At 42.3% G+C, this 28000-nt stretch overlaps 1 long non-coding RNA gene across 2 annotated transcripts; it reads right to left on the bottom strand.

The window, feature by feature from the left end:
* Positions 1-29: 29 nt before the first annotated feature.
* LOC123606534 lies at positions 30-9492 on the bottom strand. 2 transcript variants are annotated; one of them, XR_006716327.1, is made up of 4 exons: positions 8994-9491; positions 2192-2351; positions 1201-1237; positions 30-76 (listed from the first exon to the last, which is right to left on the bottom strand). It is a non-coding gene; the product is annotated as an uncharacterized LOC123606534 (long non-coding RNA). The 2 variants fall into 2 exon arrangements; XR_006716326.1 differs by having other exon boundaries at positions 40-999; positions 8994-9492.
* Positions 9493-28000: the final 18508 nt, after the last annotated feature.

Here is a 28000-nt window from a genome sequence, read left to right as displayed (position 1 = left end):
CCTGGAACCTCCTTTGGATTCTGCGTCTCCTACTCTCTGCTCCTCCCCAGCTTACACTCTGTGTCTGTCTCTCTGTCTAAAATAAATAAACATTAAAAAAAAGAAGAAGAAGACTTGAATCAAATGGAAAAAAGATACCAAGCATCACATTAAAAAGTCACTGATCTGGTGCGGGCAGTATTTTCTTGGGCCCTAAAATCACCTCCCTCTATTCTCTCTCTAGTCAAGGGGCTTAATGATTTCAGCTCCCTGCTCACTGACTCCCTCTCTCAACTTATTTGTAAAACACCACATCCCCGATAAGAGAAACTCTGAACTGCTTCCAGGGGACAGGTTTTCTTTACCACGGCTGTAGGAAAATGACAGTTGCACAAAATGAAACAAAGAGACCAGTAAGTAAAGAAATATGACCAAGAAACTAAAGCTTGAATAGAGTTGCTAAATAATACTGAAAGGGAAAACTTTATACATTCCCAAAGCTATAATTGGGCAGGAAGGTTGAAGCCTTCATCATGTTAGACTACACAGGGTCACTTGTTGAGCCACAGTAGAATATTTTGTTCATAATGAAACCTTATTGGGTTTGGTTGCTGTAAGCTTTTCAGCTTCTAATTATGGTGTTTAGAAGACAATGGCGACAGCTTAAAATAATAAAGAATGCGGCTAAAACCAGTGAGATTGCCGCGGTGGTACAAAGAGAAGTGTTGGCTCTCTGTGTATAGTATACATTTAACCTGTCAGCAAACACAGAGCATTTTACAGGTAAAATGCAAAAGGATGCATTTAAGGAGCCATCACATGAATGATGAGGTTTTTCGTGTTGCTTTCAAAACGAGCTGCTTAAGTTATAATACTAGTTTAATATAAATTGGAGTTTATCCTTTTGAAACCACTTGCAATTTGCTTCTGTTAGGCCCCAGGTCATTATGATGCGAAGTTCAAGGTTCCTGGAACATAATGCGATTCAGGCCTGCGTTCTTGTGGCCATGTCCAATTCAGCTGAAAACGAGAATTATAGTGAGAGCATTTCCTGGTCTTTGACCCTTCCTGTGAGCTTTTTAAAAGCAGGGTTTATGCAGAACACTAACCTCATTCTCAGACATTCAGTTCCAACTAATGTTAGCTGTGTTAAAACTCTTAAGTAAATTGAAAACTGTTTAAAAATACCCCATTCCAAGTTTAAAAACAGTGGGCACTTACCTTCCGATTTCCTTCCTTAATATGCAAAAAGATTTGCCTGCGAAACGGAATATATTTAAATGTTAAAAAGGGTCTCTCCTCTCTCTGCCACAAATGTAGTCAGGCAACACAAAGAGCAGTTGTTTTAAAATCTCCAGATGTAACTGACTAGGGAAAGATAACAACAATAGGAAAATAATCTAGAACGTGTGTGTCTTATATGCGAACCTCTGTTGCAAGAACTTCAAAATAAACTAATTTACATAATCTTAACAATAGCCCTGCCCTCGGGACCCCCCCCCCCCCATATTTTGTAGATGAGGAAACTGAGGAACAGAGAGGGTGAGTAACTTGCCCAAAGTCACACAGGCCAGCAAGTAGAGGAGGGAGATCCGCCCCCAGGAAGGCTGGCTCCTGAGTCCACCCTCACCTTTTTTAAAAATGTTTATTTATTTTTGAGAGAGAGAGAGAGAACAGGGGAGGGGCAGAAAAAAGGGAGACATGGAACTCAAAGCGGGCTCCAGGCTCTGAGCTGTTAGTACAGAGCCCAATGCAGGGCTCAAACTCAGGAACTGTCAGATCAGGACCTGAGCGAAAGTCGGAGGCTTAACCGACTGAGCCACCCAGGTGCCCCCTGAATCCATACTCTTAACCTCTGCCTCTCAGGACAATACCCGGGCTCCTGGGGGTTGGTAGGATATGCACAGAAAAGACCTTTGAAAACAAATTCCATGATCCATAGATTTGGGGAAAGCACCCCCAAAATATAAGCAACGAATTCATGAAACAAGCAATAAGTCTAAGCCTTTTCTTTCTTATTTTTAAGTGTCATCTAGAGCTGAGCTCAGAATTCACAAGATTTGATTAAAATCTGTACACCTGGCCAGACTAGGACTTTTTCTCAAGACAATCACATTTCCGTGAGGCCCTGAAGAAACCAAAGGACCAGTGTGTGAGTACTCGTTTGGCGGGTCTTCCTTTGGGACAAAAGTGAAGAATAATAAGGACCTACCTACACAGCCACCGACGCTGGGTTCATCTGTTCTTCCCACGCTTTACCAAGCTGAGTGCATGATCTGGATGGAGTCATGTCCTTTGCCGGAGGTCATACACTGGTTGAAATCATCAGGAGATGATAGATGTGAATAGATTCAACTCTGTGTTCTAAAATACTGTCCAAAAAAAAAAAAAAAAAAATCAATAAAAAGTAAAACCAGGGATCAAAACCAAAACACTGGTGGTACCTTCGAACCTTAGGTTCCTTAAACACCTGTCCTGAGGCTATGCAAAGAAGCTAACTGGTGTGAGTTATGTTTGTCAATCAATCAGTGCAGAGGATTTGCAAAGTGAGGTGAAAATCCCCTGAGGCCTTAGAAGTTCCAGAACATCAAGGCAATGAACAGATCCCCTGAAGCTTTTCATTGAGGAGCATCAAGAAGAACATTTTCTTCTCTAGCCAGTGCTGAGCTGAACCAAGTAACTCAAAGGACAGAGTCCCCAGGGGATACTTGAGGGTTCTGTGAGCCTAGAGAACAGATCCAAGAACATTATGAGCCTCACACAGAGCCACTAAAGGTCTGGATTGCACCTAGGCTTAGAGAGTGATTAGCATGAGAAATCCTTGCTCTCTGCAAACAAGAAGACTGGAACATCAGCGCTGATGAAATTCTACTTTAGAACCAAGTGTGTGAAGCTTGAGATGAACTAAGTGTCTAGAACAGAGGGTCAGCAATGCATCACCAGCCACATCCCTCGGTCACCACTTCTTTTTGGGCTGCTCTGCAGAAAAGCAGATGGGAGCCAAAAGGTCTTGGTGCCAGAGTATTAATGTCCCAAGAATCTGTCCATCTCCTGCTACCTCCCGCAGCACTGCTGTCACGAAAGCACTGCAAAGGCAGGTAGTGGGGCTGGGAAGAGCAGGTTTGGGGAAGGGAAAGGTAAACAACCAAGGAAATAGAAATAAATAGTGGAAAGTCAACTCCTAAAGAGTAAGTCTCAGGAGAGACATTTTTAGGAATAGCGACATCTGCACACCTAACTCACTTATGTTCTCATAAGAGCCTCGGGCCAAGAGTCAGAGAACTTAGATTCTGTCCCAGGTCCAGTACTGCAATGTGTGACCCCGAGAAAGTCACTTCGCTTTTCCAAGCCTCTGTTTGTGGTGAACACCATGACGAGATCATGTAGCAGCATTTTTAAGTGAGGGCATAGTTTACGAACATTTTTAAGTGATGGCATAGTTTACGAACATAAGTGTCTGAGGTCAGGTTCTGGGAGATAGATTTTGAATGAAAGATTACGAGCAGTAAGTGGGTTTGGAGAGCGTCCGGGCAATACCTTTGGGGATGTAAACAAGGCGGGACCCTGCAGTGGAGGACATGAACTGTGGTGCAGGTGTGAGAAAGACCTCTGTTAGCCCCATGTGCTGTGCAGCCGGGAGGCCCCTCAGCAGCCCCGCACTGAGGCGAGGGGCCTCGTGGGAGGGGTGAAGAAGGTAGGTAATCTGGGGACACAGGACAGCTGTGATGTTAGGAGCTTAACCTAATCCTAACCCCTGACCTTCAAGGCTACAGCCCACCCTCCCTCCTCCCCCAACTCTCCTCTGACGGAAAGTACCCTCTGTCTGCCCAAATTCAAATCTGACTCCTCCCCTTCGTGGCTGTCACTCCCCCTCCCTCACCCAGGTTTTATCCTCTCCCCCCTGCCCCACACCCTACAACTACTCCCTGCCTCCCTCCTCCTCTCCGCCCAAGGGTGTAGGAAGAGGAAAAAAGGAAATAGAACCACACCCTTTGTCATTATAAAAAGAGCTACCCCAAGTGAAGGGAATAGCAGTTTTTATCCCCAAATCACCCAGACTTTTGGATGCAGGCTGCCCACAGGGAGGGAGCCTAACCTTGACAGAGGTCTTTCTCTTAAGCTGAGGACAAACATTATTAGAGAGGGACTCAGCCGATAGCTGTCAGCAGGCAATACTTGGATGACTGTCTGGGTCGTGAGAGAGGTGGGGGTCCTCTGTGAGCATCGTTTCCTCTAAGAACAGTTCACACTGGGGAAGATTACAGCATTGCAACCACGTAGCGCCCGTGAAGAAGAGGCTTTTAAATCTCCCATTTTATATATGACCTTACTCTACCTTCCAAGGCCTCAGTTTCCTTTGTCGGCATAATAGGTTGCTGTGAGTCATCACGTGCCTTTCTAAGTCTTGTGAGTAGCCCACTGTCTACACTACATCTTAGAACAGTATCTACCCAAAAGACATCTACTGGGGAAAAGTGAGAGCTTTTCTCTCCCTCCACTTTAAGTTGTTGCTTATGTGTGTCCTTGGGAAATAGGAGAGAAATGACAGCTAATGGAAAGGTTTACGATTATTCCAAGGGAATGCGGTTGGGAGGGTGAGGGTAAGAACTTCAGAATTTAGGAATTCTGAGGTTGTGTCGGCAGCCATTTTGCTCCAGAAAATAAATAAATAAATAAATAAATAAATAAATAAATAAATACGTCAAATTTTCAGTAATCTTTAAGAACCGGGGCTTTTCATTTTGAACATTTAGAAAACATATGCAAAACAAACAAGCCCATTATAACAAACCTCATTTTCCTTCCTTCCAAGTGGAGGTCAAATTCTCCAAATTTGAGTCTGTGGCTATCTGAACACCTGTGTCTTGCACTTCTAGGCGAAATGGCTGCCCAGAAACTCCTCCCTTTTTGGGGAAGGAATTTCTGAAAGTGCCAGTCATGGCACTTCAGCAATATCGTGCTTATTGTCTTACAGTTGAACTTGGGTCACCAGCCAGCCATAGGTGTCTTTCAAGTTCTCAAGCAGAAACTCACTTCATGTGAGCTTGCATCAGACACAGCCTAGCAGTAGGGAAATTTACTAAGAGGGATATCGCAGAGGACAGGGGGTGGGGGTGGGGATTAGGAAACAGTTTCCGGGGAAAGAGGAATTCTGATTCCAGAAAACAGCGGAAGGGGCCATGGTCCGGGGTGATCATAAAGCAGAGCCCCGAGAAACGCAATTACCCCATTTTAACCAGCTTGTCTCCTATCCTGCAGCTCATTTTAGAATAACAGCAAGATGGCTACTTGCATAATCCAGGATAGACGTGGCCCACCCCATTCGGGAAACTCTGCCCGAGCAATCCCCCTCCGAAGACAGCACTGACACAACGGGACTGAGCAAAAAATAGGATACAAAATAAGAGGTGAGAAACGAGAAAAATGAAAAAAAAAAAAAAATCCAAGCTCCTGGAGATACAGATGGATAGGTTAATCCCCTGGTGATGACAGAGGGTTCGTAGAGACCCTACCGCAATGGTGCAGAGCATACTGAGAACAGGACCAAGTCCTACATGAGGGGTCTGAACCTCGCCAGAGCAGGCTTTTCCACCGACAGCAACAGACATCTGAACATTGCTCGATGCCTGCTTTACAGCATCTTCATTTCTGATGGGGCCTGGTAATCTGTGAGAAATGAACTTCAATTGCTTTTTCTGCAAGTGCTAAAAAGTTACTTTTACATCACTGGAGGGCCCTGGCAAAGCACATGTCAAGGACCTGTGGGTCAGTGGGACTGAAATAGCGGCTATGAAATGAACACTTGATACTGTATATAAATTGAATGATCAGCTGGGTGATTTTAGAACTACCTGGGTGGAATTTATGTGTCTTCTGGATGAGATGATGGTTCTAGGCCAGTGGGAGTACCTCTGACACACAGTACAGTAATCAGTGCAAGGTGGGAGGAGAGCGGGGCGGGAAGAGGTGGGTGAGTGGCTTGACCTTGACCTTGTTCGTTTTCACCCCTCTCTTCTGACTGGTCTTTCACGTGAATGCAGAAACTGCCAGAGCACTTGCTTCCTTGCTATGCACCGAGCTCAGGAGATGGCTCAACATTCGCTGTCTGGGATGGTCAAGTACTTCTTGACATTCAGGTCCCTGACACTGGGAGATTCTCGGGGCGAGTTTGTCAACTCACAGATTTTACTTGGAAAAGCAAGTCATTACAGATGATGATTAAGAAGAAACTTCCTAATATTCACATATTCAACTCGTTTAATTTATATCATCGGTTTTCAGACAAAGAGAAAGATGGAAGAAAAGAGCCAACAGACACGGAGGCACAAGCCCAGTGGGAGAGACTGAGGTGAACACACACTCAGAAGAGGGGAGAGAGATGAGGGAGAGAGGGAGGACAATATTAATAACAATATTAAGGGCAGAGGGAAGAAGAGAGAAAGAAATGGAGAGACACAGATAAAGGGAGACAGAGACAGGAGGAGAAGGAGGGAAAGAAAGCTAATCAATCGAGCAAGAGGAAACAGCAGAGAGACAAACAGGGGCTTAAGGAGCTGAAATTCGTGTGTTATTCAAGACTCAAACTTTTCTATTAAAACACTCATGACTTCCTTTCCGTCCTAATTATCTTTTCTTACTCTTTTCTAATCAGTGTTCATTTGTCTTTTGGTGAGAATAACAATTGTTGGTTTTTAAGTTACAAACACCAATTTAGGACACCACACAAGTGAAATCACAGTAAGGTTGGGGGAAAAAAAAGTTGTTTTTAAGGTAGCATTGCGGAAAAATGGAAAGAGAAGAGAAAACGGAGGACAAGGAAATCTCACCGGCTTAGTCCTCATGCCTTTGAGATGGCCCAGAGATGACGAATCCGAATCGGACTTCTCCCAGAAGGTTTAGATATTTGTAAATAACCTCAGCATTCAAATTTATGCTCTGCAAACACCTTTGCTTCACTTGACAGTAACTCCCTGCTGGGTCAAGAGTGGAAATGGGGGGAAAAGCTAATTAGGGAGGAGGAGGAGCCAAAATTAACTCCAACTATGCAGATTCAAAGTATCCACAGCCCAGAGTGAGAAAGAGTTTTTATAAAGAATCTTCTCATTTCTGAGTCAGATGTATGCGTTTCACCTACGTTATGTCACCTTAATCCCTATATTACCATGGGGTCCTGGTATCTCCTTTTAGCTCATCAGAAAAGGTTAAGACATAGAGATGTGTATCCTGACCGGTTGCCATCCTTGACCCCACCCTACCATGCAGGATGGGCTCCAAGCTCACTCACTTATCAAGTCATGTAACAAAAAGAATGTTTGAACAAAGCATATATAATCTTTACTTTAGCCTTGGACACTTAATTCCATGCATCAGAGAATAAATTACTGAAGCATATTAATAAGTTGCTAACTTCCAAGTACAGGTAAAAGATTAAAAGACAAGTTGGAAAGGGGTCTATTCTACTTTGGCAGGGGGAGATTCTCAGGCATACCTCACTAGATGACCCAGAAAAGGACTCCAAAAGCTAAATTTCAAAAAAAGCTTCAGACTAGTGGGAAATATTTGTGCTGCCTCAAATTGGCACAGGCAAACAGGCATTTGCTGGCATAAAGCTGGCACTCATGCTCATAATTACTTCATTTGCATGAAATAAAAATATTTCATTGCACCATCGTACCAGTCCCAGGCAAAAGTTGTGGATCTTGGAGACTCAGGCTCATATACACTGAACTCAAATTTGAGCTTTTCTATTTTACACAAATAGCAAATTTGAATCTCCTGGATGACAGAGTTAGATACATTCCCCAGATATATATTCTTTTTTTCCAAAGGAAGAATACAGATCAAGACATTGGGTTGTATGGACAGGCTACTGTGATTCACTTCGCTAGGATCTGCATTAGAGAGGAAATCAGTCCATTGGTTGATTTTTCACGTTCTATTGCATCACACTCCCTTAGGTTCAGCATCAAATACATCAGCAGCAATAGCAATGCTTAGGTGGCAATTTTCCCGTTGGGCATTCACTTAAGGTGACTATTCCGACCTCTCAACAGGGAAAAGAAGATGCTTTTCACAAGGGGCTATGGCAGTATGCAAATTCTGAGCAGGTGAAAGACCAAGATTATGAAGAATTCTTTTTAATGATATTTATTTTTTTGAGAAAGAGAGACACAGCGTGAGTGGGGGAGGGGCAAAGACAGAGGGAGACACTGAATCTGAAGCAGGCTCCAGGCTCTGAACCATCAACAGAGAGCCCCACGCAGGGCTGGAACTCACTAACCCTGAGATCATGACCTGAGCCAAAGTCAGAAACTCAAACGAATAAGCCACTCAGGCGCCCCAAGACTATGAAGAAATTTAAACCTGAAGTGCTAGGTCTCTGGATGTCAAAGAGATGGAACCCAATGCTAAAGATAGTTCTTCCAACTGCCACATAAGTGCAATTCGTATGTCTGTAAGAAAACACGCAGAGACCGGATTTATAAACACATCACATTGGGGCTGGCTGGCATTTTAAAGTTTTCTAGCGGAGAAAGACCTATTTTGGCCCAGGATAACCATGCCCAGGAATTTCCTCGTGTCTACTTGAAGTCCCGTGTGCCAACCGAAAGGGGACGAAACGTGGCATACTTTCACATTTTCATCTGGCTCTGATTCCAGCTCAGAAACCTGCACTGGGGGTGCCGCCCTGCTCCTGGGTGCCTTCCAGTACAGTGGTCACGGTTGCAAAAAAGGAGGAAAAAAAGAAAAGCAAAAGAAAAAAAGAAAGAAAGAAATCATTGACCGTAAAAACAAAATCAGATCATCGGTTCCCACCAGGGCTGAAACGCAGGCGAGAGGGAAACCGCTCGGCGCGCCGTAGTTTGCTCTCCCGCAGGAGAGGCCCGCGTCTGATGATTTTCTCTGACGAGCCACGCAAAGCCGACCGCGGTCGGCCGGGCTGCCCTCCCCCCACCTCCCCAGCCCGCACGTAATGAACACACAACACGGACCGATCTCAGCGCTCTACATACCTTTCTCCGAGCACTTTTAACTTTTCCCATGTCCATTAGGCCTTACAGCCTAATCTTGCTCTGCCAATCGCTCCCATGGTGAGATCATTAAGTAAATTATTTTAAGATCAAACACCCTGCAGTGACAATAGCGTCCCATGTAAGGTAAATGCTTCAAAGGCCCCCCTTTCAAATTACAGCTCTCGGGACTTATTCATCACCTCTCCGTAGGGCTTGCCCCGCCATTACTTGGCTTTTTGCCGCAGGCGAAGGTAGCACTGCTAATTGGCCTCTGTAACAAAACTGACCTGTGGACAGGATAAAACTTGTTTGGAGCTTAGAGACAAAAATTATTCAAGGTTAAAAACACATGAATGCCCCAGCTACGTCACCAAAAAAAGGGAGTGAATGAATGTCTTCCCCTGCGGTTCTTAATGTGAAAGAATGCGCTCCCGGCGCGCCTGGGTCAGACAAAAAGCTCCTTCAGGTAGCTGGGCCAGGCCGGGGCCTCAGGGATCCTTTTCTCCTCCTCCCGGGTTTTCACCAGCTCCCCCAGCCCCCACCCTGCTCCGGGCCGGTCTCTGCTTTTTCAACTGCGAGACAAGGAGCTCCATCCTTTGCTTTGGTTCTTCGGAACCCCTCCCCGGGAGGGCCTTTGATCTCCCGGGATACTGGCAGATGGAACAGTTTAACTGCTCCGTACAGGTGCAGAGAGTTGACTTGACAGGTCGGGGCTTTTATTTCTAGCACATTAGCCGGGCGCATACAAATGGGTTTTTGACAGACTCAAGCAGGTAAAATAGCACCGAGGTTCCCGCAAAAAGCGCGGTCACACCTGTCGGGACGGCACGATTTGATAACGCTGCATAAATTAAAGACAGGTAAAACCTCGCCGTTCCCTGCTGAGCGTTTTTCTTTTTTTTCTTTTTTTTCTTTTTGATTTTAACGACTTGCGACGGCGGTATGTGGCGGGGTGAATCTCAAATGAGTAAACAAGGAATGAACTCCTTGATCTCCCCAGGCTCAGAAGAAGCAGGGCTCAGGCAGGGTGATTGCAAACCAGCTCTCCAGCGCTTGAGGCCGGTAACATTCCATTGATACTCACTGACCGCTAGAGAAATGGAAAATAAATAAAGGCCCTTGCCATATTTCCCCTTTTGCTTCCTCTAAGGGTTACTGCCCTCCCTCCCACTTGATTATTCCCCATTCTTTCTCCCCAGGTGAAAGACTTGAGGAACAAATTGTACCTACCACATCGGGAGATACCTTTTCCATTGAGAAAACTTTGGTAAATATCACATTCTAGGGATGGTCAGTGTAGCTGCTTAAGACACTTGCCGGGGCTATTTTAAGCATTTTTTTTTCTATGAAAAAAAAATTGTTTCCTGATGGGCAAGTCCCTCCTTATCAGTTAGTCCTGTTTTTCTAGAAAAATATCTCATATAGGAGTTTTGGTTTTTACTCTTCCAACTTGAGTGTGCAAATAATTTTCTTACAACAAAAGTATTCTAGGACATTCCTTTTGTGAAATGGCATGTCGAGAAAATTAAAAAGTTGCATCAAATGGTGTTATTTAGTGAGAGCTTTTCCTTTATTTTCTTATTTTCCATATGTTTGGGATAATATTCTCTGTTACCAAATCAGATTATAAACCAGTAATTTGGAATGAAAGCTTTCCTTTGATCTTCTCTCTTCTTTAACAGTTTCAAGGGCTCGGCAGTGCTAACTTTCTCATTCTCAATAATCTTACTAGGCACTGTAGTCAAATTTATAGTTTCTGGGGAAAGGGAGGTGATCCCTTCCTCACTGTGCTTCCAGCCAGAGTAAGATTAAACCTTTCTTTTCCTTCCTTTGCTCCTCACTACAGATCTAGTCCAGTCTGTAAAAAAGATAGGCTCCCATCAAAGGTGGGGTAGGTCACAGCCTTTGCTCACCCTCTTTAAGCAGACTTTGTATCTAGAATTTGCCTGTCTCTCTTCCCCCGAGATCACCACCTTCACCCAGTATTGCCTAAAATCATAAGATTTCAGAGAACACTGGAGCCATTCCCCAGGTTTTATAGAGAAAATATGAGACGAGAAGCTGAGGGTCAGAGATAGAAAGTGAGTTACTTTCCACAAAATAGATTACATTCATTTGCCCATTTATATCAATTCCTGCCATATTGTTGAGTGCCACTATACAGAAAGCAGTAGGGGGCATGCAAGTGTGAGTAAGGCCGTCAAAATGAGGTCCAAAAAGCCCGCCCCCTACTAGAGGCATGTGTGGGAATTTCTGCACACATGCATGTGCATGTGTGGGGATTATGGGTAAATGGATAATTAGCATGTGGTATATTAAGTACTAAAAATTTGCTGTACATAGAGTGCTCCAGGAGCACAGAGGGTGAGTAACTGGCTCATTTGGGGGGTTAATGATAAGTTCACAGAGGAGGTGATTTTTTAATAAGGAAAGACTCAAAGACACAAAAGAGTTCAAACTGTTCAGAAGACAGTGTGAAAATGTATATTGGTAGATATTGGATGTCTTGGAGGAAGTCACAAGAATGAGCCTGAGGACAAAGCTCTCCCTGGTATATGACAGTCGATGCGTGTTGTAGGTAAAGTCAAGTTCAGCATACCCATTCGCACAAATGGCCAGGTAACACTATTCTAAAAATTGTATTCAGTGTGAGCACAAGGTAAACGTCAATCACTGTTTGAGCAAGCATGCTGGAACTTTTTGATCCACATAAATGTCTTTTCTTTGAACACTTTTGGGATTGCTTGCACAGCTCCTAACATATTTTAAGAAACTCCTCACTTACGGCCCATCTGTATTTTGAAAATGATTTCGTTTTAGAAAATAGTGAAAATTTGGCCATCTGGGTGGCTCAGTCGGTTAAGCGGCTGACTCTTGATTTCGGCTCAGGTCATTATTCACAGTTTGTGAGTTTGAGCCCCGCGTTGGGTTCTGTGCTGATTGTGAAGAGCCTGCTTGGGATTCTCTCTCTCCCTCTCTGTGCCCCTCTTCTCCTCATGTGCTCTCTCTCTTTCCCTCCCTCAAAATAAATAAACCTAAAAAAAATTACTAAGTTAAAAAGAAAGAGACGATAGTGAAAACTAATTTGGAATTAAGTCTGGGGAATAAGTATTATGACTGTTGGGTGGTATAGTGTTGGGAGAAAAATTGAGCTGTAACTAAAAAGCGGTAAGTCAGATAGATATTCTTATATGGTATATGAACTGTTTCTAACAGGCAGTGACAAAACAGAAGATCCAGAAATATTCAGAACAATAATAATTCTCAAAGAGTAAATGTTCCCAAAGTTAACTAGTTTGAAAGTAAGTGCATTTGTATGTCAAAAAGTCTATTGTATTTCTTTAAAACGTCTTTGTTTTACTTTGCAGTCATACCTTGGTATGTCCATGGGACATGGATTATACCTCTAAATGGGCTGCACCGTCACAAGTGATGGCTGAGTCTGAGTGGTCCCCGTATTCTTTCTTCTCTTCTTTGCTGTATTAAAATAGTAGCTGCAGATTGTTATGATTTTGTGACTATAGTCTGGCCAATAGAAGATGAGTGCAAGTGATGTGTGTAATCTCCAGGTTGAGCCCATAAACAGACCGCGTCTTTCATCCTCTTCCTTGGTCCCTTTCCTACTAACTGGAATGCCCACACAGTGTGAATGTGTCATCTTGCACTGGGCAGATGGGGCAAAAATCCAGGGATGATGGAGAGACAGAATAGAGGAAGCATAGATCCAAAACTGTGAACCTGCCATACCGGTCCTAGAATCCTAAGTTTCCCAAGGGAGAAATCTACTTCCGTATTGTTTACGTCCCTGCATTTTGGCAACGTGAATCTACATCTCAACTAAAAAATAGTGGTGGAGTGAACAACAGTACATGAAATGCACAGCACAGCCATTACCAATACCAGAAATGCAGTGGAAAGTTCTATTCTAATGAGGGTGGGTTTGGTGGCATCTACGTAAGACATAAACTATTGGAACCACCTGCGCGTCTCTTGTCATACAGGAGACTCTGTGAGATTGCCATTAGCCTTTTATTCAACCTGAACTTGTTGTCATGTTTCAAAATATATCTGAAATGCCACATTTTTTTTTCACTAAAAGAAGTTGTTACGTGTCTGGGATGGTGATTTTAGAAATGAGGAATGTGTGCTGTGAGAGAGAACTCTTAGGCAGGGCACCAGCCAGCTCTAAATCCAAACTGTCATGATACGTTAAGCCTTTATTCTGGGGAAGGAAAGGCAGAGAGCTGGTTTAGTAGGCTATGCTAGAAACGTGGTGAGGTCCATCTGACCATCACAGCAGGTGCTCCAGCTCTACGTTCTACACGAAGAAGCTAAAGCTCAGAGAGCTGAACCGCTTCAGTAAGCTCAAAGATTTGAAACCATTTGTCCAAGATCAGATGTCTAGCCAGTGGTCAGGCTGGAATTCAGACCAACTCTGCTATAGACTCCAAGTTAATAGGTTGAAATCCAGACTCCAGAAGTGATGGTATTTGGCGGTAAGACCTTTGGGAAGTCATGAGGTCTTGAGGGTGGAGCTCTCATAAATGGAATCATTCCGCATATAAGAGAGACCACAGGGAGTTCCCTTGCCCTTGTGCCATGTGAGAACAGAGCAAGAAGAGAGTCGTCTATGAACCAGGAAGAGGGTTGTCACCAGAGCTCAACCATGCCAGCACCCTGATCTCAGACTTCCTCCACAACTGTGAGAAGGAAATTTCTGTCATTTGTAAGCCGTTCAGTCTATGATATTTCTGTTTTAGCAGCCTGGACAGACCAAGACATGCTCTGTGATGGGACTCTGTCACTAAAGCACCGTCTTCTCTTGGTAAATGCTTCGATCAAGTAGATTACCTAACCGCACGTTTATGATGCTTATTCAACCCAAACTGATGTGTCCCTTAGTCATTCACAATTCCATCACTTGATCGTATGAAATGTCCTTCGTTTCTTATTCATTGTCTCTCTACCACAGGAGTATAAGCTCTGTATACAGTTCCCTGCTGCTGTACCCTCCGTGCCCAGAGCACTGCCACTCAGTCGTTATTTGTTAAATAAGTGAAGGACCAAATGAATCCCAGAAACTGCAATCACTGAAATGAGTGGTTCAGAGCTGCCGTGGTACTCACCACCTCTCCTTGTCCTTCTGTGTGTTAGCTGTCCTAGGGAGGCCCATGACACAGGGGGGCCGTGTGCAGGCCTGTATCTCAGAGTGCGCTATGGATCTTTTTCTACCAGTTTGATTTTAACACCATTTACTTCCCACCGACCCCTTTGCAAATTACTTTGCCTCGATCTAACAAATTGCACCAAACAAGAGTTTCCAGATGATGGCCCATTATGTCCCTAAACCCCAGTGATGTGCCTTGTTCACTTAAAATGAAGAGCCTGCCTGGTTCCAGGTGGCTGATACAGGTGTGTTCCTAAATTCTGCAAGGGATGATGACTCTGGGGAAGCATATCCATTGTCACCTACCCTCAGGAGGAGAGGACTCTGACAGATAGAGGGCAACTTCTCATGAAGAAGGACCCTCACTTGTTCAAGGGCCTCTGAGCAGTTAACTCAGCCTCAAAGGGGAATTACATCCAATGCAATAAGAACCTTTAGCCGTTTGGAGCTGGGAAACTTTGTTTGACCAAGGAGAATTAAAGCAGTATGTTGAGAAATTGCAAGGAAATTGTTCTTTTCATTAGAATACTTTAGAAGTGTAATAAAATGGTCAAGATTTTTACAGTGAGTAAAGATCACTTAATTAAAGTCAATAAGCCTTTACCTCCTTTCCTGTTCATGTTCTCAAATACCATTAAATATTTAAGCATCACTAGGTCAGTTTCTTCCGCCTTTAACCCAAATTGAGCCTGATGGTTATATATTGAAATTACCTAGGATCTAGGCCTTTTAATGCTTATTTTCACTCACTTTAAGGCCATTTCATTCACTCATATAATTTCAACCACTATGTGTTGGTGACTCCTAAATTTATATTCTCAACTTAAACCCTTTCTCATGAGTTCCCTCTCATATATCAACGATCTACTTGGTGTATCTACTTAGATGTCTCACAGGTACTTCAACTCTCAAACCTTCAAAATGGAAACTTAGAATCTTCCCTCACCCTAATAGAGCCTTCTTGTGTTTCCCATCACATAGATGGCGCCTCTGTGCAACACATGGCTCAAACCTAGAATTCTAGAAGTCACTCCTGACTTCTCCCTCAGCCTCATATTCCACATCCAAGTCAATGTCCAAAGCATGTTGGGTTTTTTTGTTTGTTTGTTTTTCGCTTTGTCTCTTACGTGCCTCCTTCGTCCATTGTTTTGTGTTCACTTATAGTCACCTCACTGGTCACATAAAGCCATTGTTCAGGTAGACCTGTTAGTTGAGGTAGACGACTCCAAAAACCAGGTTTATTATTTTATTATTCTCCCTGCAAACCCCTCTCCTTGAATTTGTTCTCCACACCATATCCGGGTTCTTTCTAAAATGCAGGTGTGTTTAACTCCCTTCCTGATTTAAACTCTTCCTTGCTTGCCACTGCTCCAAAGTTGACATACAGAAGCCTTAATGTGTCCTGAATGCCTTGCAACATTGACCCCTGCCTCCATATAAGCCTGATTCGAGGCCATTCCCCTGCTTATTCTATGGATGGGCCCTTCCATGCTGTTCCTTTTGTTCCAAATGTTCTTTACCCTCTTCTTTGCCTAGTAAAATCCTGAGCACCCTCCAAGCTTCAGCTTAAATATCACTTTTCTCAGGCAAGCCATGCCTCACTGGGATCCCAAACGAAATGAGATCTCCTTTGTGTTCTTTGTTCATAACTCTTGTCCCCTTGTTATCATCATATTCTCATGCCTGGCTCAGTGCCATTTAGTGAATGAGAAAAGGGACAGTACAAATTATCACAGGCTGGGCCTGGAGTGAGCCAGACCATTGCTATCCAATATTTTTAAATTATTTCTATCCAATATTTTTAAATACAGGAAAATAAATACAGGAAACAAATACAGGAAAATAAAATTAAAGGGATATGTTTATGCAAGTTTTGGTGTATGTTGTTATCTGATATAACATGGTAGTGTGCTGTTAAATACAGCTGGGGAAATTCAGTAGGATAAAACAACTATTTAGGATATATCAATGCATAAAAAAGAATCCCCTTTGCACATGCCCCCCCCCCACAGCAAATCAAAGAAATGTACAAAACAAGAAATATGTAGAATCCTTTTTTAATCATACAAAATTAGAAAAATATAGGACCTACAAGAATATTTGAGTGATGAGAGAGACATAACGCGTTCCTAGATAAATATCAATCTTGTAAAGTTGTAAATCCTCCCTAAATTTATATATATATTCCCATCAAATCAATGGATGTTTTGGGGAAAAATCCTTTAAAATTTAACTGGAAGAATTGAACAGGAAAGAATAACCAATAAAACATTTTCAAAGAGGAATACGGTGGAAAAACTTGCATAGTCAGATACTGAAACATAGTCCATTACCAAATACAGGCATATCCTGGAGGTATTGTAGTTTTGGTTCCAGATGATCACAATAAAGTGAATAGTGCAGCAAAGCAAGCCAAATGAATTATTTTGTTTCCCAGTGCATATAAAAATTATGTTTACACTCTACTGTAATCTGTTAAGTGTGCAATAGCATTGTGTCTAAAACAATGTACGTACATTAACTTAATACTTTATTCCTAAAAAAATACTAATCATTACCTGAGCTTTCAGAGTCATAATCTTTTTGCTGGTGGAGGGTCTGGTCTTTATGTTGGTGGCTGCTGACTGATCAGGGTGATGGTTGCTGAAGGTCGGGGAGGGGGACGGGGTGGCTGTGGCAATTTCTTACAATAAGACAACACTGAAGTTTGCCCCATTGATGGACTCTTCGTTTCACAGATGGATTGCTCTGTAGCATGCAGTGTTTGGTAGCCTTTTCCCCACAGGAGTAAAATTGGAGTCAGTCCTCTCGAACCCTGCCATTGCTGTATCAACTAAATTTGTGTAATATTTTATTTTATTTTTTTTAAGTTTATGTAGTATTTTAAGTCTTTTATTGTCACTTCAACAATCTTCACAGCAGAAGGAGATTCACCAGTAGATTCCATCTCAAGTAACCACTTTCTTTGCTCATTCACTTACAAGAAGCAACTCTCCATCTGCTCAAGTTTTATCATGAGATTGCGGCCATTCAGTCACACTGGCAGGCTCCACTACGAGCTAATTCTAGTTCTTTGTTATTTCCACGTTTACAGTTACTTCCTCCACTGAAGCCCCGAACCCCTCCATGTTGTCCATGAAGGTTGGAATCAACTTCTTTCAAACTCTGGTTAATGTTGATATTTTTACCTCTTCCCATGAATCACAAATGTCCTTAATGGCATCTAGAATGCTAAATCCTTTCCAGGTTTTCTATTTACCTTACCTAGATCCATCTGAGGAACTGTTATCTATGGCAGCTATAGCCTAACAAAATGTAGTTCTTAAATAATAAGACTTGAAAGTCAAAATTACTCCTTGATCGCTAGGCTGAAGAATGGGTGTTCACAGGCATAAAAATATTAATCCTGTTGTACATCTCCTTCAGAGCTCTTCGGTGACCAGGTGTGCTGTCAGAGAGCAGTAGTATTTTGAAAGAAATCTTTTTTCCTGAGCAATAGGTATCAACAGTGGGCTTAAAATAATCAGTAAACCATGTTGTAAACAGTTGTGTTGTCAGCCAGGCTTTGTTGTTCCGTTAATAGAGCACTAGCAGAGAGTGGATTTAACATAATTTAAAAAAAAATTTTTTTTTTAATTTTTTATTTATTCTTGAGAGAGAGAGAGAGAGAGAGCATGAGTGGGAGAGGAGCAGAGCGAGAGAGGGGCACAGAATTTGAAGCAGGCTCCAGGCTCCGAGCTGTCAGCACAGAGCCCGACACAGGATGCAAACTCACAAGCCACAAGATCATGACCTGAGCCGAAGTCGGACACTCAACCCACTGAGCCACCCAGACGCTCCTAGATTTAACATAATTCTTAAAGGTCCTAAGATTTTGGGCATAGTAAATGAGAATTGGCTTCAACTTAGAGACACCAGCTGCATTAGCTCCTAACTGGAGATTCAGCCTGTCCTACGAAGCTTTGAAGCCAGGCACTGACTTCTCTCTAGCTATGAAAGACCTAGATGGCATCTTCTTCCAATATAAGGCTGTTTCATCTACATTGAAAATCTGTTGATTAGGGCAGCCACCTTCATGAATGAATTTGGCTACATCTTCTGGAGAACTTGCTGCAGCTTCTACATCAGTACTCGCTCCTGCACCTTGCACTTTGATGTTATGGAGACGGCCTCTCTCTTTAAACCTCATGAACCGACCTCTGCTAGCTTCAAACTTTTCTTCTGGAGCTTCCACACCTCTCAGCCTTCACAGAATTGAGGAGAGTTAGAGCTTTGCTCTGGATTAGGCTTTGGCTTAAGGCCATGTTATAGCTGGTTTGATCTATCCAGATCACTGAAACTTTCTCTGTATTGGCAATGAGGCTGTTTTACTGTCTTATCATTTGTGTGTTCAACGGAATGGCAATTTTAATTTCCTTCAAGAACTTTTCCTTTACCTTCCCAACTTGGTTAACTGTTTGGTGCAAGAGGCCTAGCTTTCGCCCTGTCTTGGCTTTTGACGTGCCTTCCTCACTAAGCCTAATCATGTCTAGCTTTTGATTTAAAGTGAGACATGTGTGGCTCTTCCTTTCACTTGAACGCTTTTGGCCACTGGAGGGTTATTAATTGGCCTAATTTCAATATTGCTGTGTCTCAGGGACACTCAGGGAGGCCCAAGGAGAGGCCCAAGGAAGGGCCAGTTGGGGGGGGGGGCAGTGAGAACACACACAAAATTTATTAAATGTTCTGTCTTACAAGGGTGCTGCTTGTGATGCCCCCAAACAATTACAATAGTAATATGAAAGATTGTTGATCACAGATCACCATGGCAGATATAATAATAATAATAATAATAATAAATAGGAAATATTGCAAGAATTACCAAAATGTAACAGACATAAGAAGTGAGCAAATGCTGTTTGGAAAAATGGAGCTAGTAGACTTGATTGACACAGGGTTGCCAAAAATCTTAAATTTGTAAAAAGCATAATTTCTGCAACAATGTGAAACACAGTGAAATGAGGTATGCTTGTGTTTAAGTTGGTGAGATCTTATGAGAACAGACAGAACAAAAGAGCATAATAGAAACCCCTGTAACAAAGCTGCGTGTATATGGGATCTTATGAACAGGCTTATGATGACATTTCACATCAGCAGGGAAATTATTCTCTTTTTTAAATAAATGCTACTGTGTAATTTTTTAATTGCCTGGAATCATTAATGTAAGATCCTTATTTCATTCTATAGCATATTTATTAATTATGAATTAAAGATGAACTTTTAGGGGTGCCTGGGTGGCTCAGTCGGTTAGGCAACTGACTTCAGCTCAGGTCATGATCTCACGGTTTGTGAGTTTGAGCCCCATGTCAGGCTCTCTGCTGACAGCTCAGAGCCTAGAGCCTGTTTCGGATTCTGTGTCTCCCTCTCTCTCTGCCCCTCCCCTGCTAGCACTCTGTCTCTGTCTCTCTCTCAAAAATAAACATAAAAATTTCTTTTTAAAAAGATGAATTTTTGTTCCAAAGTCAGAAATTATTAAAGAAAATATAGACATGTATGCCCACATAAAATTTTAATCTTTTATCAAAACCCACCATAAACAAATTTCAACATCAAATAATAGACTGGAAAAATACTTGAAACATATATGATAGTAGGCTGAACAAAGAGGTTGTTAATGGACAATTTACAAAAGAAGAAATACAAATAGTCATAAACAATATATTTAATTTCACTAATGATCAAATAAATACAAATTAAAACAAATAGCGTTTTGCCTAACAAAATTATGAAGATTAAATATAATTCCTGATAGACTTATGAAATGGAAACTATGTACTGCTTGCTTCTAACAGCTATCCCCTGTCTAGCATAAGCTGACATATAGTAATTATTCAATAGATATTAAAATTTTTTTAATGTTTATTTATTTTTGTTTTTTATTTAAAAAAAAGAATTTTTTTTAACGTTTATTTATTTTTGAGACAGAGAGAGACAGAGCATGAACGGGGGAGGGTCAGAGAGAGAGAGACACAGAATCTGAAACAGGCTCCAGGCTCTGAGCTGCCAGCACATAGCCCGACGCGGGGCTCGAACTCACGGACCGCGAGATCATGACCTGAGCTGAAGTCAGACGCTTAACCGACCAAGCCACCCAGGCGCCCCTAATGTTTATTTATTTTTGAAGGAGAAAGAGACAGAGCACAAGTGGGGAATGGCGGGAGGCAGAGAGAGAGGGAGACACAGAATCCAAAGCAGGCTCCAGGCTCTGAGCTATCTGCACAGAACCCAACACCGGGCTCGAACTCATGAGCCATGAGATCATGACCTGAGCTGAAGTCAGACGCTTAACTGACTGAGACACTCAGGCACTCCTCAATAAATATTTTTTAAATGAATGAATACTTTTCAGTATCTTTGTGGGTTTCAGGATATAGGTCCTTAAAAAAACTCTTGATGTGATTAACATGGTATTTTTGGATGGCATTTAGGTAATAACTACCATATGTCATAAAAGTTTGTATATGTTTTGAATAGTGCAACCATATATGACCCAATTTGCCAGACATGCCTGGCTTATACACCTGTTGTCCTAGTGCAGTGAATAATGGCACCCCACTCATATCAGAAGTCCTGGTTGAGATGATAAAGTATATGGTCATCATACTCAGACCTAGATATATAATTATAGGAGTTTGTTACAAAATCTTTCTGAAGTTAATTTTTTTCATAATTACGTGTAATTATTTAAAAAAACCCCACAAAACTTGGGAAGCTTTAAAAACCTACAGATAAGCAAGTCCCTCCCAGATTGATTGAATCAAATCCCAAGGGTCTGGTTGGCTGAGCTGGTTGAGCATCTCACTCTTGATTTTGGGTCAGGTCATGATTCCAGGGTCATGCGATTGAGCCCCGTGTTGAACCCTGAGTCAGGTTCCAAGGAGTGTGGAGCCTGCTTGGGATTTTCTTTCTCTCCCTCTGCCTCTCTCAAAAAAGTAAAACTAAAAAATAAAATCTCATGAAGTAAGTCTTGGTCATCTGTATTTTATAAGCTTTCCAAGTGATTATAATGTGCAGCTAGAGTGAGAACCACTGATTTAAATAATCTGAAGTACCTATCTACAAAGTGAGATATTTTGTAGCCATGAAGATGATGCTCTTGAATGGTATTGATTTACATGGAGAGATAGTTGTAATATATTAGGTTAAAAAAACAAGTAACAAAGTAGCATGTTCTTCAGATTCTAATTTTATTAAAAAATATTTTTTATTGTGGTAAAATATTCATAAAATTTACCATTTTAACCATTTTTAAGTGTACAATTCAGAGGCATTAGTACACTTATATTGTTATGTAACTATCACCACTATCCAAAAACATGGTTTTAATTAAATTGAAGCATATCTCATTATACTCAATATATAATATACATAATTATATATAATTGTTTTCAGAAGTATAAATCTCAAAGGATACACACCAAAGGTTGCATGTGACTATGTTTATGTTTCTTCTTTTTGTTTGTTTGAATGTTCTACTTTTTTGTAATTGATACATTGCTTTCATATCAAAAGCTGTTTTTAAAATTCAGCAAAAAGGGGCGCCTGGGTGGCGCAGTCGGTTAAGCGTCCGACTTCAGCCAGGTCACCATCTCGCGGTCCGTGAGTTCGAGCCCCGCGTCAGGCTCTGGGCTGATGGCTCAGAGCCTGGAGCCTGTTTCCGATTCTGTGTCTCCCTCTCTCTCTGCCCCTCCCCCGTTCATGCTCTGTCTCTCTCTGTCCCAAAAATAAATAAACGTTGAAAAAAAAAAAAATTAAAAAAAAAAATCAGCAAAAATGTTCTCAGTAAAAAAGGCTTTAACATACACACTTTAGTCTTGCTTACCCAGATTTTAGCTTAATATAGAACATCTTTGGGCCCAGTCCTCCAGTTTTATTTATTTATTTATATTGAAATTTTTTTTTAATGTTTATTCATCTTTGACAAAGAGAGAGAGAGACAGAGCATGAGCAGGTAAGGGGCAGAGAGAGAGACACACACACAGAATCGGAAGCAGGCTCCAGGCGATGCGGGGCTCGAACCCACGACCTGCAAGATCATGCCCTGAGCTAAAGTCAGATGTTTAACTGACTGAGCCGCCCAGACACCCCACCACCAGTTTCATTTATGAGAAGGATAAGAACTTCCAAGTCTCACCTTTAACGTGGTGCCCATGGAGGAGTCCTAGGATAGCTGTGCCAAAGCCTGGGTCAGAGTGGTGAACACCACCTGCAAGTTCACGGTTGGGAAAACAAATAAGGAACTGCTTTGGTAAAATTAGCATGTGTGGTGAAATTTGGAGTTCTGCTGATCTGACCATCCTGTAAATCATAACCAGATATGAGGCCATCTCTCCCAAGCATTAGAGGTGTAGCGTGAACTGTATGTCTGTTAAAATACATCCCTAAGTTTGAACGCAGGGACTGTTTAAGAATGTGTTAAAGTTTCGATTCATTAGGCTTGCATGCTGAGGAATAAAATATGCCTCATCCAGCCATATTTCTGTTAAAGCTACTACAGGTTTATGGGAGTGCTAAAATGGTGCAGCAAACATGGAAATTAGTGTCACCGTCTAAGATTCTTTATATATCGCTCTTATTTTCGGGAAACATATGATGGTTATTTGGCACTTTCGGGTAAGTAGGTTTGTTTTTCAAAATTTGAATTCCTGTCAAATCCACGGCCAATCCATCAGTCTGCTTTTCCACAGCTGCTTTCATAGACAAACACAGCTAAGCACTTCAGAAATATCAGATTAACATTAATACCCAGTGGATTAGAAACCAGACAAAAGTGGGCTTAGGAAAACGCTGCAAGTGGAGTTTGAAGGTAGAGGGACACCCTATCAGTTTCCTACAGGCTCGGCTCTCAGAAATTTGAGGGGCAATGGCCCACTTAAAAACATTTGCCATTTTGATGAGCCTTAGGGCGCTGAAAGCATTTAAGGAGAAATGAAATAGTGTGCCCAAGACAGCCCTGAGAGGGGGCACAGGTCCAGCATTCCAAATGGAAAATTTCCCCTTTTCTTTCCTTTGTCCTTCTCAACCCAACTTCCTTTCTTTCTCCCCTCCCCCACGCATTCAATCTGATTATGGATAGGGCCACTGCTCCATAATGCAATGGAAAAATCCTCTGGCTCGCATTCCAAAAATACTAAAATCATTACACACTGACAGGACAATGACTTTGGCTTCTAAGTGTGAGAAAAAAAGAGCCCATCATATCAGCTGCTTAACACACAAATGGATACAAGGTGAAAAGGCAGCCAATACATGTGCTTGTGTCAGGTGCCATTGGTGTGTGAGTTTACAACTTCGAACAGGCCTGACGCACATGTAGATAATAAAATTGTAACCATGAAGATGGCTGAATACTATTTACTCGTGGATAAAAATTCCTCTAAGGAGTGTTCATCTGCCTTTTTTGCAAGTGTCTCTGCCCAGTCTCTGAGGCACAACGGACTCAATTCCTCGCATCTATGATAGCCTCTTTGCTACAGAATCTAAATTTGCCCACGGCACATCTCATTTTCTCAGGCACCTTTTATATATTAGGCCGTGTTCCTCTTCTTTTTCTCTTAAAAGCTCACAAGGACTCTTACTGGAGTTTAGATAATTAAAAACCCCTCAGATCATTATTCCTATATTCTAAAAGGCTGGTCAAATCAATGGCACATTATTTTCGCTTCCAATAGATAAGAGTCTATGGGCTTTCAGAGATAGAAAGTGTAATCACTCATGATTCTGAGGCAGAAATTAATGGCTTGGTTGTTTATTGCCCTAAACACTGATATGTGAGCTATTGTTATATTTTAGATAATACAAATCTCTAACCCACCACTACTGGAGGTATTATATTGCCAATTTTGTAACTGTGAAAATGTTCAAGGAAAAGGTTGTGTAATCGGTCACTCCTTTTTTCCCCTTGCTAGAAGGAATGAAAAGAGACTGTCAAAATTCTCAGCAACATCATGTTGCAAAGTATGGTTTATGGTTTTCTTACCTTGTTTTCCTCCATTATTTTAGTGACCTCATTAATGATTTATTATGAGAAGATAAGATGCTTTAATGGCAGGATCAAGAGAGAAGTCAGGATGCTGAACCGCAACTTGATTTCACTGCAGAACAGAGCAAGTCCTTTCACTGCTCTGGCCGGCAATTCCCTTCCAGAAGCTGTAAGTTTGCTTGTACCACACTCACCTTCTGCTCATTTACTCAACCAGCTTTTCTCTGGAGCACAGCTGAGAGTGAGATGTCCCCTTGCTTACCCTGCATCCAAGACAGAGTTTGCAGAATCCATGCACTGAATTGTGGTTTGTTAGTTTTTTTGTTTTTTTTAACCAATAAATGGTTCCTCACTCAAATGTGTTTTCTTTTTTTTAAAACTTTACTCTTTGGGGGGCCTGGGTGGCTTAGTTCGTTAAGCATCGGGCCTGGGTGGCTTAGTTGATTAAGCGTCTGAGTTCAGCTCAGGTCATGATCTCACGGCTTATGAGTTCGAGCCCCACGTCTGGTTCTGTGCTGACAGCTCAGAGCCTGGGACTGCTTCAGATTCTGTCTCCCTCCCTTTCTGCCCCTCCCTCACTCCAGTTCTGTCTCTCTTCTCTCTCTCCCAAAAATAAACGTTGGGGCACCTGGGTGGCGCAGTCGGTTAAGCGTCCGACTTCAGCCAGGTCACGATCTCGCGGTCCGTGAGTTCGAGCCCCGTGTCAGGCTCTGAGCTGATGGCTCGGAGCCTGGAGCCTGTTTCCGATTCTGTGTCTCCCTCTCTCTCTGCCCCTCCCCCGTTCATGCTGTGTCTCTCTCTGTCCCAAAAATAAATAAACGTTGAAAAAAAAAATTAAAAAAAATAAATAAATAAAATAAATAAATAAATAAATAAACGTTAAAAAAAAAAAAAGAGTTGGGATGCTTAACCGACTGAGCCATCCAGGGGCCCTATGAGCACTACTCTTTTAAAACACTACTCTAACAAACGAGGATGTCAGCTTTTTCAGGCCTATAGCAAATTCAAAGTCACGCAATAGGTACTCAATAAATAATTGCTGTTTAAATAAAAATCGAGGAGAGACGGTAGACAGCTGCTGGATGTAGTAACAGTGGTAGTAATCGAGTAAGTAAGAAGAGAGAGAAAAAAGCTGTTAAAGAAGGTATAAGGGGAAGAAAGTACAGCTATCTGTCCAAACTCATGGAAAGAAGAGTTCTAAACATCCTTCTAACTCTTATGGGGTCATTATTTTGTAGAATATATAATGATCTGGACATCACAATGAACTCCATCCACTTTTTACTGTAAAGATTTTCTTCAGTGTTTGTTTATTTTAAGTAGGCTCCATGCCCAATAGGGGGCTTGAAATCACAACCCTGAGATCAGGTGTCGTGCACTCTACCAGCTGAGCTAGCCAGGCACCCTTCTTCAACAATATAAAAGGATTTGTGGTCTTTAGTTACTTGGAAAATTAAATTAATGATAATCATTATTTTAAATAGATACCTGTGAGACATAAAAACGCTCACGACAAATATCTGTCAAACTCTGAAATCCAACCATAAATGAAGGGAGCAGTTGGGTTGGATCCGTTATGCTCTGATGATCTCAGATTCAGATTCTGTCCTTTTCATTTACTTAGTTCATTCATTTGCTCGAACACATTGATTCAATGAATCACACTGAATTCACTTATTGAAATACAGTTATGAACAATATTATATGGTTATCTACTGTGCAGGGTGAAAAGATTCAGAAGAAACTTTCTCTGCCCTCAGAAAAATTACAGTCTAGTAGAGATGAGGCACACATAACCAGTGCTTACAGTATAAAGCCCTGGGTGAGACAGATGGTAGTAAGAGTGGTTCAAACCCAAGGCTATAGATATTCAGAACCAGAAGAGATGGTCCTCTGAGACTGAGGCAATCAGAAAAGGCTGCCTGACAGAGGCAGTATTTAACTGGGTCCTTAAAGGGTATGTAGGATTTCTAGAAACTCAGACTGAAGGGATGGCTCTTTATTAGTCAACATTTACGGAGTGCCAAAAATACAAGCACACTATGGGGGATACACAGATAAAAAAAAGCATGACCCCCTGACCTCGCAGGTTGATCACACATATAGAAATGGAACCAATTAACTAAACAGGAAGGCAGAACAAGGTAAGGGCCATGGCAAATGAATAAACAAATGCCGTTCCTGAAAGAAGGGGCAGCTTGAGTAAAAGTCTGCAGCCGAGAAAGGCAAAGCCAGTCGAGCCAGGAGTGGACCCAGGGTGCCTAGGTGTGAATCCCCTGGTCGGCAGACTGTCTTCTGGCAGAGTTAAGAACAGGGGAAGTAGGGCCTGGAGCAAGTGAGGACATAGGGCAGAGGAAAGGAAGAAGGGAGACTAGCAAGGGCAGGATATTGGTCTATGGCCCCCTCCGGAGAGTCTCAGTGCTGGAATTCTGAGGCGGTGCAATATAATAGCCTAATTACATGTCTGTCTCTTTCAAGGGGCTGTTTGTCCTGTGCCCCAAGACTGCAGCTCTGTGCCTATCACATGCTGTAAGCTGACCAAACATTTTCTGAATAAATGAAAGAGTGAATGAGATGGAGGTAGCATGTATGAGACTCCCGGGGAATGTAGAGGATTCGGGAAGAGCCTTGACTTCCCCCAAATACCTCCTGACAAGCTGTGCAGTACATTTTATGTTACTCCCTCAGACTGCTTAAAAGTGGATTTAGGTTCACAAGTGTCCTCTTCTAGATGCAAGTCTTTCTAGAAAGCACACTCATTTTGCAACTCATTTTTTAGTTAGATAACATCTCTCTTATCTATTGGGGGAGATCAACGACTACTGATGGAACCAGGTTTCGATGGGCACTAGATGGGAAACAGAAGACAATTTTGGATCTCAGTTTCCCAACTAGAGGGCAAAGCCTGGGGATGGGACTCCAGAGCAGGACAACTCCCGGCACTGAAAGGGCTGGGCCTCAGACTGATCACTGGGGCAAATGGACTTCCTCTCTGGGTTGTGGGATCTCAGAGAACTCATAATTTAAAGGTTGTGAGCTAGAATCCAGTTTGTCAAACACTGTGCTTCACTGACATGTTTTGCAGCACCTGTGTAGTATGTAAAATATGTTTAATTTTTTGCCAAGATTTCAAACTTGGGAGAGGGGTGCCTGGGTGGTTCAGTCAATTGAGTGTCTGACTCTTGGTTTTGGCTCAGGTCATGATCTCACAGTTCATGAGACCAAGATCTGCACAGGGCTCTTTACTGACAGCGTGGAGCCTGATGGGGATTCTCTTTTACTCTGCCCCTCCCCACCTGGCACTCACGTGCTCTCTCTCTCTCTCTCTCAAGATAAATAAATAAACTAAAAAAAATAACTTGGAGGGCACCTGGCTGGCTCAGTTGGTTAAGCATCCAACTTCTGCTCAGGTCATGATCTTGCGGTTCACGAGTTTGAGCCCCTCTTCAAGCTCTGTGCTGAGAGCTCAGAACCTGGAGCCTGCTTCGGATTCTATGTCTCCCTCTCTCTCTGTCCCTCCCCCACTCGTGCTCTCTCTGTCTCTGACTCTGTTTCTCTCTCAAAAATAAATTAACATTTAAAAAACTAACTTGGGAGTGTTATAGAAGAGTGAGGATTTCTAGATTCTCCTGAACAATCAGAAGATCTGACTTTACGGGGACTTTATTGTCATCTGACGGGAGGCGAGTGGGTGGCTGTTGCCCTCAGGGGGCCATGCTCTGTGCAGTTTGCTGCAGGTTCCACCTGTCCCTGCTGTGGACCACAGCTGTGTCCCTGCTGTGTCCCTGATCTACCTGATTTACTCAGTTTATTTAACTT

The sequence above is a fragment of the Leopardus geoffroyi genome, chromosome A2 (genome assembly GCF_018350155.1).
Source record: "Leopardus geoffroyi isolate Oge1 chromosome A2, O.geoffroyi_Oge1_pat1.0, whole genome shotgun sequence".
Classification (NCBI taxonomy): domain Eukaryota; kingdom Metazoa; phylum Chordata; class Mammalia; order Carnivora; family Felidae; genus Leopardus; species Leopardus geoffroyi.
Note: the sequence above shows the minus strand (reverse complement) of the source record. Positions and strands in the feature narration are given on the sequence as shown.